Source organism: Cupressus sempervirens, chromosome 9 (assembly GCF_028749045.1).
Source record: "Cupressus sempervirens isolate cs-2001-9-10 chromosome 9, ASM2874904v1, whole genome shotgun sequence".
Classification (NCBI taxonomy): domain Eukaryota; kingdom Viridiplantae; phylum Streptophyta; class Pinopsida; order Cupressales; family Cupressaceae; genus Cupressus; species Cupressus sempervirens.
In genome coordinates, this window is record NC_143126.1 from 311,939,257 (window position 1) to 311,954,048 (window position 14,792).

The 14,792-nt window shown below is 33.4% G+C and overlaps 1 pseudogene; it reads right to left on the minus strand.

Moving 5' to 3' along the window:
* Positions 1 to 308: 308 nt before the first annotated feature.
* LOC149538634 (uncharacterized) overlaps positions 309 to 14,792 on the minus strand; it is a 66,335-nt pseudogene continuing 51,851 nt past the window's right edge.

Genomic DNA, 14,792 nt, shown 5'->3' on the forward strand with positions numbered 1-14,792 from the left:
AAATGGTTGGTCCTTAAACATTCTCTGCAAGCTAGATGCAGTGATAAAAAAAGTTAATGGAATAAATTAAGCCAAACCCCTAATATTCTTAGAGGCCTCCAAACATCAAAAGAGTGCTTAAATGTGACTCAAATATATGTTCTACACAAGAAATTTCAAAATGCTATGCAAGTTGGATCTAATGAGAAGATGGATAGTGAAACAATATTGAGTTGAAAAAATGCATTTTTCTTCTATTTTTGGTTTTGATTTGCTAACAATTGGCTATAGAGAGTCAACCAAACCATTCCAATAAAATGCAATATGGTTCAGTAAGATTGTAACTAGGTTGATGCCCTGGTGGTAGCCCTTTTCAATGCCTTTAATTTGTTAGTTTCCATGCATGTTTTTGGTTCTTTGAAAATCTAGGTCTAAGTTATTTCTTGATGAGCATCATTCTGCAATGGTTGAATGTCCTATTTCTCTAGAGTATGCATAGTGGGTGATGACTAATAGGAAACATTAGCATATAGAAAAATCTTTGGAGATGTTGTCTCTTGAAAATAGTGGTGTTACAACACATAAAGTATAGACATAAAATGCTAATAAGCATTGAAGAACATTACCCTACACATTGATGCATGTATTGGTATGCTTAAAGTTTAGAAAGTGAACTCCTCACTAGAAGCAATCTATTTTTTCCAAACAAAAAAAATATGTTGTTAAGAAAATTTAAATAAAAAAGAAGCCACTCAATCTTAGAACCTTTTCTCTTATTCATGTTATCATAATTACTATGTTTTGTGTGTGGAATTGAGTTTTAAAAGCACTTTAAGCATAGCTGAGGGAAAAAATAAATCTATGACAATGTACAATTTGTCAATTTAGCTCTCCTATTGCTTGCTTGTACAATTCATCAAATAAGTCCTCTTCAATTATATAATCTTCAACAACATCTTTATCTTGCTCCTCTTCTACTTGAACTTCACCATCTACCATGTCATCTAGAAAACCCAAACTAATTTTGATTGGTAGGGTTTTTATGAGCACTAAAACTATAATCAAAATGCCACAATAATGACTTGGATTAAATTTAGAATAACTCTATCTTGTATCTAATAAGTGAAATAAAATGGGCCAACCATCTCCAGGAGTTGGCTCAATAGGAGGCTCGTGCAAAGTTTTGGGATTCTTTCCATTAGCTACCCTCTCTCTTAGCTCTCAGAGGTAGGTCTAAAAGGGAACACAAAATTGGTATAATCAGCAATATTTTAAGTGCTTTAATTTATGTGAAGAAAAATGTACGGACGAAGAAGAGAAGGATACATACTCTAATGTGTTTGGTGCAACAAACCTTCTCAACTCTATCCACAAAGTAGGGAAATGAGACAGAATGTAATATGAGTGAGTGTCGATGCATATAGGCCTCCATCAAGTTACCTAGATTAGTTACCTGCATTCAAAAAATCTAGATATAAACACAAACAATAAATAAAAAATATAGATCAAGAATGGATAGGTTTCCAGAGGATCTAGGTATATGCTGGTTAAATAGCCCACATTGCAAGAATGAAGCTCGCGAGGAGGGTTGGTTCAAATCCTTACACTTAAGCAAGATGACTATTAATGAAAAATGGTTAAAATATTCACAGCACAATAAGAGAACCCACAATGAGGGTTGGTTGAAGTAATGACACTGCATTGAGATGACCAACAAGTTGAACTAGTGGAAATTTCTACAATGTGGTGAGATGGCCTAAAAGGTAAATTGATTGAAATTCTCAAGTAAAAATTAAGTATCACACAAGGAGAACTAGTTTAGATCCTCAAGCTACAATGAAAAGGTTATACAAGGACAACTTGTGGAGATTTCTACATCACAACAGGGTGGCACATGAGGAGCTGATTTAAATCTTCACAATAAGGTCATCTTTCCTATAGGGATGAATGATAGAAATTTATACAACACATAAATGCAACATATAAGGAGGATTGATTCAAGCCCTAATGCTGCAATGATATGGCCTAAAAGGAAAATAAGCTAAAATCCCCATGAAGTAGTAAGTTAGCCCATGAGGAAGGCTATTGTGATTCCTCAACCAGAAGTGAAATAGACTACAAAAAGAATTCATTGAAACTCTAGAAAAAAACAAAACAATTGATAAGGAGAATTGATTCAAATCCCTACACTGTAGTAAGACTAGCATCGATGATCTGAAATCTCCACAAGACAACAAAGCAAAATACAAGGGCATTTAAATAGCTTATGGATTAATTTTCTATGATATGTGCATTAGGGGTCAATGATATTTTGGTAAGGGCATTGGGAATAGTTAGAATGATTGAATCTAGGCCAGCTAGGTTATATTTCATCAAATATTGAAATATGGATCTACAAATATTAACAAATTCTAAAACAAAAATAGAAACAAGTAGAATGGGACAAACCTCATGACCTTGACCCTTGATTTGAACCATGCAAGGCATGTGTGCAAGAACATAGTTGAAATCTTCATTTTAGACTAGTTTAAGCTCTGAATCCATGGGAGTTGGCGTATTCAACCAACATACAACTCCCGTGTGCAGTCAAATTATAGCATAACAATGAAATAGGGTGAAATCAATGTTTTTCATTTTAACATGATGAAGCTCATGTTGGTCAAAATTTTGACCAACATGGGCATGGATTTAAAAAAATAAAAAAATTCCTTGCATATTTTGATCAATCTAAAACATTTTAATAGATGGTCAAAAAATTTGGTCTAAAAATGAGGTCAAATGTACTAGTGTCTCTCTCTCTCTCATTCCCTACTCTCTCTCTCCCATCCACTAGTGTCTCACTTTCTCTCCCCCTCTCCCACCTCTCTCTCTATATATATCTATCTATCTCCCTCTATATCCCTATCCCATCCCCCCTCTCTTTATCTCTCTCTCTTATCCCCTAGTCTCTCTCTCCCCTAGCCCCTAGTGTCTCTCTTTCTCTCCCCCTCTCCCACCCCTTACTCTCTCTCTCTCTATCTCTCTTCCTATCCCATCTCGTACTCTCTCTCTCCCTCTCTCCATTTCTCACTCTATCTCTCCTTCTCTCTCTCTCTCTCTCTCTCTCTCTCTCTCTCTCTCTCTCTCTCCCCCCCCCCAAACCTCCCTCTCCCTCCCTCCCTCCCTCCCTCCCTCCAATCCCCTACTCTCTCTATCTCTCTCTCCCACCCTCTCTCTTTATATATATCCCACCATCTCACATCCCCTACTCTCTCTCTCTCTCTCTCTCTCCCCATCCGTTTCCCTCTCCCCTATCCCACCCTCTCCCATATCCCACTCTATATATTTATATTCCACCCTCTCACATCCCATACCTTATCTCTCTCTCTCTCTATCCCACCCTCTCCCATCCCATGCTCTCTCTCCCCTACTCTCTCTCTCCCTCTCCCTCTCTATCTCTCTCTCCATCTCTCTCTCTATCTATCTCTCTCTCACTCTCCCTCTCTCTCCCTTTCTCTCTCTTTCTCTCCCTCTCCCTCCCATCTCCTACTCTCTCATATCCCCTACTCTCTCTCTAACCCTCTCCCATCCTCTATTCTTTCTCTCTCACCCTCTCCCGTCCCCCCTCTCTCTTTCTTGCTCTCCCATCCCCTACTCTCTCTCTCTCTCTATCTCTCACCTTGTATATATACATACATATATATATATATATATACACACATATATATATATACATATACATACATATATATATATACATATACATATATATATATATATACATATACATATATATATATACATATATATATATATATGTATATATATATATGTATATATATATATATGTATATATATATGTATATATATATATTCCTCCCTCTTGCATCCCCTATTCTCTCTCTCTCTCTCTCTCTCTCTCTCTCTCTCTCTCTCTCGTGCAGGAGCACTTCCAATTCCTACCATTGGAAACACATCAACAGGATCAAACAAAAAGGGTTAGGATAGGATTTGGATCTAGAATCAAATGCTAGAAATAATTTCCAAGTTATATGGCAAGGAGATGTTAGGTGTGTTATAAACTTGATTGTCTACTTTAGTCATTTTAAAGATAATTTATAGCTAGATTGTGTTGACAATTGGCTATATAAATATATAAAAATGTTGTTATTAATGGAAATACATGATATACATACTTTTAGTAAACCTCAAAAATAAAGGTACTTAGCTTTTTGGTACTCAAAAAATAAATCTAAGTATGAAAATGGTTTACAATAGTACATTGCTTTATATGTAAAATGCTTCTGACATCATATTATGACTAACGAGGTTAGATGGAGATAGTATACATGTTTTTAATGACATGTATAACCTCAAACATTAGTACAAACAATATGGAAGAATAATAATTAAGGTGTACAAGACATCGAAATGAAAGGTAAAGGAATTTTTTTGTTTACAAAATAATTATTTGACCAATTGGGGTCAACATCCTAGATGTTTACTCTAAGTTGAAAGATTATATTATGATATTAGCTAACCTAGCAGGAGTTTTTGAAAAGGTGTGGTATTTATGAAAAGGGTATCTAGCAAGATTAAGTGTGCATTTTTTATGTAAAAAGTGATATGCAAACTTTTTGTGAAGTGATATATGCAAAGTTTTTTAGAACCTAATTTTGTATCCGAGATCAAGCTGAGGTCAGAGATTAGCTGAAAATAAGTTACAACATGTATACATATGTATTTAAGGAACTTAAAGTATAATTACTTGTTTGGGCAGTGAGCTCTTCTTGTAGTTGAAAGTGCATGTTTGGGCAGTGATCTCTTCTTGCATACTTTATTTGACAACTCCTAACAAGGTTGGAATCTCCTAATAAGGATTCAAAGTCTCCTACCAAGGACTCTATATACTGAATTTTCTTATTGTCTCCTAATAGGGTCCATCCTCTAATAAGGAACATATATATTAGTATATCTTTGTGGGCATCATTCCCACTGGGGTTTTCCCTTGGCCAAGGTTTCCCTAGTTAACAAAATATGGTGTTATGAGTTCTCCTTTTGTATGGTTACTTTTACTATTCAACATTATTTGTTTCCTTCTTATGCATGGTTTAAAGTAATTAATTATATCCAGTTGGAAAGAAAAGTTTTTACAATACTGATTCAACCCCCCCCGCCCATCTACACACTTAGTATTCACTATTTCTAACAACTGGTATCAGAACATAGTTACTCAAAAGAGGCTTAACAACTTGAGTAAGATCTCTATGGATATGAAATAGTTGATGAAAAAACTTGAAGAGAACCTTCACCAAATTGATCTCCTTAATGAAGAAAGAGATAAGCTAAATGATAGATATCAAGACTCCAAAGTATACTTTGGACAATTGAAGGACAAAATTGACCATATCAAATCCAAGACTAAATCTATTGGATCTAAAAATGGTGATGATTAATATTCAAAGCTAAAAATAGAGTACAAGATCTTGAAGCATGAGTTGAAGTACTAATCTAAAGTTAAGTTTGACGAGTGATCCTTAAAAGTTGAACCTGAATTAAATACTAAAAATTTAGATCTTAGAGCCAATCTAGTAATGTTGACATCTAAGCTTGAAGCATTAAGAGTAGATCATGAAGAATTTCAAAAGTACAACACTATTGTGAAAGGTGAACTAACTCAAAGTAAGGAATATCTTGAAATGCTTTACTCTAGTAGAGAAAAAATTGATGAATCTATGTCAATACAAAGACCTACCTATGATAAAACTAGTCTTGGTTACCTATTTAATATGTCCAGAAAGAAACTTAAAAGTGGATTGGATCTGAAAGAAAAAGAAAAATCTAGTGATAATATTGAATCTAGTAAACCTTCTTATAAATCCAAAGAAGTTGGACTAGAGAAGGAAACTAAGAAATTAGATCAACCTAAGTAAGTAGAATCTCCTAAGGAAACCAGGTATGAATTTAGAGGTAAGTGTTTTTCATGTAATTAAATAGGTCATAAGAAAAGAAATTGTACAATTAATTCATTTATTCATGTTTCAAATTTTTGTTGTCATAATTGTCATGGTATGGGCCATAAAGAAATTGATTTTAAGAAGCCTAAATATGAAAATGATAAAAGGAATAGAAGAATGTCTAGAAATACTAACCTTGTAGATAGATGGAGATCTAATGAGAGGACATCAAGAGAAAGAAGAAATTTTGATGAAAGAAAGCAGATCATATGTTATGGGTGTAAAAACTTTGGACACATAGCCTAAAATTTTCAAGCAACTATTGATCATGAGAATCCTAGAAGAAGAATCCTAGTATCTCATTTATGCAACAACTTCAAACATACGACAAAGTACTATAGAATGGATGGAAGCAACAATGGAAGAAAATTTAGAAATGATAGAAGGAATCATGAAAGAAACTTTAGGAACAAAAGAAACAATGGAAAAAACTTTGGAAATGATAGAAGGAATCATGAAAGAAACTCTAAAACTAAGAAAGACAATGAAGATTGAACAAATGTAGTTAGTGAACTTTGAGAAGAACTTGATGAGGCATTTGTAAAAGGATTAAATATTTCTAAAGAAAATTTAGATGATGTAGAGATAGAAAGATTAAAGTTAGGAATTGACTTTGATTCAACTAAGTTGAATTAAGCTAGCATCAGAACTCAAAACTGCAGGTAGAGATAGAACTATGAGTAGCAAGCTTGGGAAAAGGTGTATCTAGATGAGTCTAGACTATAGCTAAGCTCACTTAGAATCTAGATCTTTTAGTAACAAATTATGAAAGAAATAAGAGTTATTGTTGTAATTAAAGAAGGTTGAATCTATAACAATAGATAGAATCTATGTTTTTTACAGTGAATTTCGTGAGGCAAAGATTTGTGAAGAAGTTTGTAATGGTAAGGCAATGGTGATCAACACCATTAGACAACATGATGTGAGATTGTTGAGCAAAATTATTGCATATTCTATTTGTGCAAGTTCCAAAGGTGATGAGTTGTTAGTAGGTTTCATTTATGAAGCTTATAAAATTTGTGTTGAGAAAGAGCAAGTGAATTTGAGTGAGATTCTAATAGTGCAACTCTTTGAGAATTTAGAAAGGATTAAGAGGACTAAGAATGGTGAATTTAGATTTTAGTCTCTAATTAATCACATTTTCTTTCATGTACTTAAGAGATTTCCATTTCTATCAATTACTAATATTATGAGCAGTGAAAGATGCACTATGGACAAGATAAAAAATGTGTGCAGAAGGCATCCTACAAAGAAAATCTTGGATAGCAAAAATCTGATTATGAGGACATTTCAGAATGAGATGAAATAGAGATTCAAAATTGCCCCTACAATTATTGATAGATTCAAGAATTATATATGTTTTATGGTGGATATAGATCTGGCCTATATTAAAGTAGTGGAACTAAGGGAAACATTTCTTAAGACCTTAGGTTATGAGTTGAATAATGATGTAGCTATTGGTTACATTGACTTAATGTTGAAATCTGAAATAAATCAAGCTTCATATAGATTTGGAACTTATGAGGAGGTAACTCAGTCAGCCTACCAGGCATCATTAGAGAAAACATCTCATAAGAAATTTTAGACTATGGTGAAGAAAATATTAAGTGAGGTTGGTATGAAAAAAAGTGAGTCATACGTAGTAAGACAAATGATCTCTGGACTAAAACATATTGGCAAACAAGGTGTGATGTATGTGACACCTCTATCAGTTGGTGAAGCATCCAGTGTATCTATTATGGAAACTCCTATAGAACAAAGCTTTCCATATGTTTTTGTATCAACAGAATAACCTATCAAACCTAAGAGGAAGTCTAAAAGGTTAATAAAAGTTGAGACTCACAAGAAAAAGATAGTCAACCAACAAGCTATGAGACCTAGTAAAAAGAAGAAGGAATTGTTGAAAATTGAACATTCTAGCAAAGATGAAGTAGAAGAAGAAGAGGTCAAACAGACAGAAAAGGTTACTATTTCCAAGTGGACATTAGGTAAAACAAGGTAACCATGGTAACCAAAGATAGAGAAAATAATACTACCATTTTTAATAAAGAAAACTTTGTGTAGATGAACAAGTACTATGATTTATACAATGATATTGAGAAGGAACAAATAGATATCTCTAGTATGAGATATATGATTCTTAATAACTTGAAACTTGATAGTATTAAAGGCATGATAAATCAAAAAATCTATGATAGACTTATAGCTAAGAAGGCACTAATTCATGAAGAAGACATGGAACTTTCAATGCTAAGAACTATGTGCAAGATAGACAATAAAGATGAGATCAAGAAATTGATGAAGAAACTAGCACCTTACTTGCAAAGTAAGATGAGGCCATTTTTGTTCATGGGAGGAGAAAAGAATGTTATAAGAAGTTAAATTGTAGTATCCATCAATCAAATGATGAGTGTGTTAATGGCAAAAACTACCGCTATAGAGAAAACTTTGGAAGTATCAGTAAGTGGCGACACTATGCAGATTAATCAAACAAATGTTACTATTAACATTGATGAAAACCCTTTTAATCAGCTCAAATCTTATTTAGAATATAATGAAATAACTTGCACAATAGAAGAAATAATATGAAATATTATATAAATACTTGATAATAACTGAGAGTAATAGGCCACTTCGAAGGGGAAACCTCCAAATATCTCCATTGAGAACACATGTCACAATATTATGTCTAAATAAGACACACAACCTCATATATATACCTAATTATTCTTAGGTTGAATAGACACAACCCTACATAACACCTAGGCCAACCTACCTACCTAAAAAATAATATAATAATGATAACATGACTTAATTAAGGATTAATATAGCCATAAGTTGAATGTTCATAACCCTATATACACCAATATTAAGGGCATAGCATGCTCCCTATCTTGAAAGAAGCATTGTCCTCAATGCTAACCAAGTGTAGATTCTTTTGAATGAACTCCTCATCCTCCCATGTGGCATGTTCAAATAGTAAGTTCTTCCATCGGATGAGGTATTGAGTTAGGGTTCTATTCCTTAGCTTCTTCATGCATGTTGAAGAATGAACTCTAGTTCTAGAATTATTCTTCCTTCTTCATCAAGTTCTGGTAGTATTATTTGAGTAGGAATATTTTTCCCAATTACCTTCTTCAAACAAGAAACATGAAAAACTAGATGTATCTTTGTTGTTGGTGGCAACTTAAGCTTGTAGGAAATAGTACCAATCTTTTACATGATTTGGTATGGTCCATAATATCTTGGAGACTAGTTATTATTCTTTTTTTTTTTTGCTTCATTGAGATTTGTTCATAAGGCTGCAATCTCAAAAAGGCCATGTCCCCAACTTCAAAATTTATTTCACTATGGTGTTTTCTACTTGTTGTTTCATTTGATTTTGTGCCATAGCTAAATTCTCCTCGAGTCCTAAAAGTACCTATTGTTGATGAAGCAAGTGGTCCTCCACTGCTTGAACTCTTGGTGAAACCTTTAATGATTATGTGATGGAAGGAGGATGATATCCATAAAGTGCCAAAAATGGAGACATTTTTTATGAGCTATGAAAAGAGGTATTGTACCACCATTCTGCAAGAGGTAGCTAATCTATCCATTGAGATTTTTTTTATGAAGTGAAACAATGTATATATCTTTCCAAACATTTATTAACAACCTCAATTTTCCCATTTGATTGAGGATGGTATGAAGAACTATGAGATAATTGATTACCCAAACATGAGAATAAATATTTTCAAAAGTGACTAGTAAAGATAGGATCACGATCACTAACAATAACCTTAGGTGTACCATGTAGCTTTTGGATATTCTCCAAGAAAAAAATTGTCACTATACTTGTTATAAAAGGATGTGATAATGCAATGAAATGTGCATATTTAGTGAGGTGATCAACTACTACCATGATGACATTATGACCTTTAGATTTGGGAATCCCTGTGATGAAGTCCATGGATACCTCTTCCCAATGTTGACTAGGAATAGATAAAGGTTGTAAGAGACCCGGTGTCTTAATTATTTCACCCTTATTTCTTTGACAATCCAAACATTCAACAACTAATTTTTGAACATCACCTTTTACCCCTTCCCAAAAAAAATCTTGCTTGACATGATGCTATGTCTTCAAAAATCCTGAATGGCCACCAATTGGGGACTCATGTAGTTCTTGGAGAATCTTTTATTTAAGAGTGGAATTCTTGCAGAGATACAAGTGCTCATTATACCGAAGAATATCCCACTTTAAACTAAACTTATCTAAACTCCTAGGGTCGCTTTTTATTTTTTTGGATGAGATTACTTGTTCCAACATCATTTTTCCACTTTTCTTTGGCTTCTACCACCCAATTTTCTTGTAGTATTGAAAGGGCACACAATAAGGCTTCATCTTTTTCATCCTTCCTAGAAAGTGCATCGGCCACAATATTTTCCTTCCCTTTCTTGTACACAATTTCAAATTCATATCACAACATCATAGTGACCCATTTTTGCTACTCTTCTAATGATAGTCTTTGTTCCAAAAAATATTTTAGGCTATCATGATATGTCTTAATCTTGAAGTCTCAACCCATTAAATAAGGCCTCCATTTTTGAACTACATAATGGATTGCTAGCATTTCCTTCTCATAAATAGGTTTGAGTTGATTTTTACCTTTTAATTGACAACTCTCCAAAGTAATTGGTTGACCTTCTTGCATTAGAACTACTCCTATCCCATTTCTAGAAGCATCATATTGCACAATGAATTCCTTGGTGAAGTTTGGAGTGGCAAGTATTGGAGTTGTACACATAGCCTTCTTCAATTGCTCAAATGATACATTAGTAGATTCATTCCAATTGAAAGTATCCTTCTTCAATAGAGTGGTAAGGGGTGCTACTATATGACCATAATTCTTTACATATCTTCTATAGTATCCGATCAATCCAAAGAAACCCCTCAACTTCTTAATACTCTTTGGAATAGGCCATTTCATGATAGCCTTAATTTTTTTAGGGTCCACCTTTACTCCTTCATGATAAACTATGTGTCCCAAATATTCCACCTCCTTAAGACCAAAAGCATGTCTAGATGGCTTAGCATAGAGTTGAATTTCATCAAGTAATTGTAATGCTTGATCTACATGCTGCAAATGTTCTTCCTAAGACTTACTATAAATTGATATATCATCAAAAAAACACTAACACAAACTTTCTCAAGAACTTCTTAAAAATGGAATTCATCAAACCTTAGAATGTAGATGATTTATTGGTAAGACTGAATAGAATCACCAAAAATTCATAATGACCCTCATGAGTTTGAAATATTGTCTTACAAATATCTTCCTCCTTAATCTAAATTTGGTGATGACCTGATCTAAGAGCTAACTTGGTTAAATGCATAGCTCCATTTAATTCATCTAGAAGATCATCAATTACTAGAATAGGAAACTTATCTTTAATGGTGTACTTGTTGAGCACTCTATAATCTAGACACATGCACTAAGTTCCATCCTTCTTATGCACTGTCACAACAAGTGAGGAGTAAGCACTTTGGCTATGCCTGATAATTCCTACCTCTAGCATTTCCTCAAAAAAAAAAATTGTCTCACTTTTTATGTATGTGTGCGTACCTATAAGGCTTGATGTTTAGTGGTTGGCTCCCTAGAGCTAGTTGTATGGCATGGTCATGATCCTTCTTAGGAGGAAGTCCTTAAGGCATATCTCCAAGAATCACTGAGTGACGATCAATTATTACTTGTAAATCTAGATGAGTAAGAGCATTAGATTGAGATACTTTTAATGAACATAGCTAGGCCACAAATCCATCCACACCTTTCTTAAGAAGCTTTTATATTTGATGAAAGCTTACCATCTGTGGGGATTTTTCCTTCAATCCTCTTAACTCCACTACCTTTTATTTTGATTGAAATCACATATATGGTTTTTGGAAGTTCATCTCAATTGTTCCTAATATAGTGAGCCATTTTACTCCCAAAACAATATCTGTTGCACCCATGAATATCGCATACATTGGGGTATCAAGTTGATAATCTCCCATGGATAATTTAATGCTATGACAATTCCCTGAACAACTAATTGTGCCCCCATCTACAATCAAAACCTGAAACTCTAGGGCTGGATATATAAAATAATTTAGAAGAGTTGCCAACTTTTTGTTGATGAAATTATGAGTACTACCTGAGTCGATCAACACTATTACTTTCTACTTCTTTAAGAAACTCACTACCTTGAGAATTTATGGTGCACTCAAACCTGAAAGTACATGACAAGAAATGATTGATTGAGAATCATGTGATTCCTCACCTGACTCCCTATCCTTCTCTGATATGGGTTCATCCTCTTCTTCCTCACTTGGACCTTCAATATAGAACAATTTCTTTTCACTACATTTATGTCCTCAACTATATTTTCTATCACAATTGAAACACAACCCTTTTGCTCTTTTCTCCTCAATTTTTTGTGGAGTCAACCTAGTAGGTTGAGGAAGAGAAGGTTTTGAATATTATTTTTCTCTTGTCACATTAGCCCCTTGCTTTCTATGAATCAAGAACTTATCCTCTACCCTGTGTGCCAATATAAAAGACTCATTTACTGAGCTGGGACAAAACATAAGTACCTCATTATCCTTGAGACCACCCAAGAATAAATCATTCAAATTATCCTCTGTAATTGTATCCACTCTTAAGGATGGATTTTGGAATTTTTGAATATAATCCTTAATTGATCTTGTTTTTTGAAGCTTAGCAAGTTGGCTTAAGAAATTTTTTGTCACACTATTGCTATATTGTGCTTGGAGTTCTTCTATAAAAATTGACCATGATACAGTGAGTCCCTTTTTCCTCCTATGAGTACAAAGTGAATGGTAACAAATGAATTGATCTAGTTCTAGATATAAGGAAGCCATTGTGGCTTTTTTTCCATATGGGATTTGATGCACTTCAAAAAAAATCTCCATTTGATTTATTCATGTTTCAAATTTGCGCATATCCACCTTTGGAAATTTTTTTTTAAGATCCCATAGGATTAATAAAATTTGTGCCATTATTAGTTGACTTGAAGGTTTCACCTTGATTTCTTGAGAGCTCCTTCATTTTTTCATTCATATAGGTGCTTAACATGCTTTGTATATCTGATATATCTCCTCGCAGTCACACATATCTCTCTTAACCTCTTCCTTGAACTTACTAAGTTCTTGATTGGGATTACTATCCTCTATTACATCCCAATCTTGATAAGAGGATTTCCCTGGTGTGGTAGCATTCTTTTTGCCTTTTGTTGAAGGCCTTGTCATGATGGAAACCAATTATTTTGAGATAGATCACACAAATAAAATGTAAATTCTCTAATTTATTTATTTATTTTTTACAATGGCTTACTAGGGCCAAGATACCCTTAGTCAAAAAAATCCCAAAAAAAGTAGTAAATTTTTTGCCTTGAGAGAGAAGTTTCCTAATTTTGCAATATCTTCCTTATTTTTGTTTTTAAATTTCTCCAAGCTTTGAATTTAGGCTCCTCTACTGTGTATTAAAAAACCCAATACAAGTTATACTCTAATTCGACAGGATGTGAGAGATATGAAGATCTCAATGAATTGTGTAGAAATAGTAATTCTACAATAATTTTGTCAAATTTTATCCAATTTATTTAAATTTTGAACTATAGCTTCTTTGATATGCTCTTCAAAAACCCTTTAAAAATATTTTAAAAATTTCACTAAAATCTGAAAGTTATGCTCTTCCCAAAATCTCCCCAATGTTGAGAAAAAAATCTTGCCTCTATGCTGCCAAGATCATGCTCTAATACAACTTGTAATGAAATAACTTGCACAATAGAAGAAACAATATGAAATGTTATATAAATACTTGATAATAATTGATAATATTAAATAACTTGAGGCCATTTCAAGGGAGAAACCTCCAAATATCTCCAATGAGAACACCCTTCAAAATATCATGTTTAAATAAGACTCATAACCTCCTATATATACCTAATTATGCTTAGGTTGAATAGACATAACCCTACATAACACCTAGGCTGGTCCATCTACCTAAATAATAATATAATAATGATAACATGACTTAATTAAGGATTAAGATAACCATAAGTTTACTATTCATAACCCTATATACACAAATATTAAGGGCATAGCACAAAAGATATATAGGATCAATTGAGACTGATTGAATAAGAGAAAAGATAGCTAGAAGAAGAAAAGAAAAAAGTTGGAGAAGCCAAGTTGAAATCACTTGAGGAGGAGAAGAAGAAAAAAAAAGAAGAAAAAAGGAGAGGAAATGTAAAGAAAAGAAAGAAGTGGAAAAGAAAGAAAAATAAAGAGAGGGAAAAGAAGAAGAGGAGATAAAATAAAAAAAGGTAGTAAAGAAGAAATAAGAGGAAGATGTGGTAAAATAATATAGCTCATCTACTCCTATATATCTTTCTAACCTTACATAATGATGATGATCAAATTGACTTGATCTCATCTTTGAAAAAATTGATTGAGAAGAACAGAAAAGTCAAGAGTTTACAAAGAGCATTAATGAAGGTGACTAATAGATTGCACAACAACCTCTTAGCCAAACACATAGAAGTACACCTCAAATAGAGAGCTCAAGTAGTTGTAGAATCATTTGACTATGAGTTTAAAAATTTGTTGAATTTTGTTGACTGTAAAGCTCAAATTTTGCATGATGCTAATATTTTTAGCACCATTTGTCAAAATATTCAGAATGATTCGATGAGTCTTGATACTTGTATCAAGGAACTTCCAAATGTCATCAAGTTGGCAAGGTACTATAAATCAAATGTACTTTATCTCATGAGTTG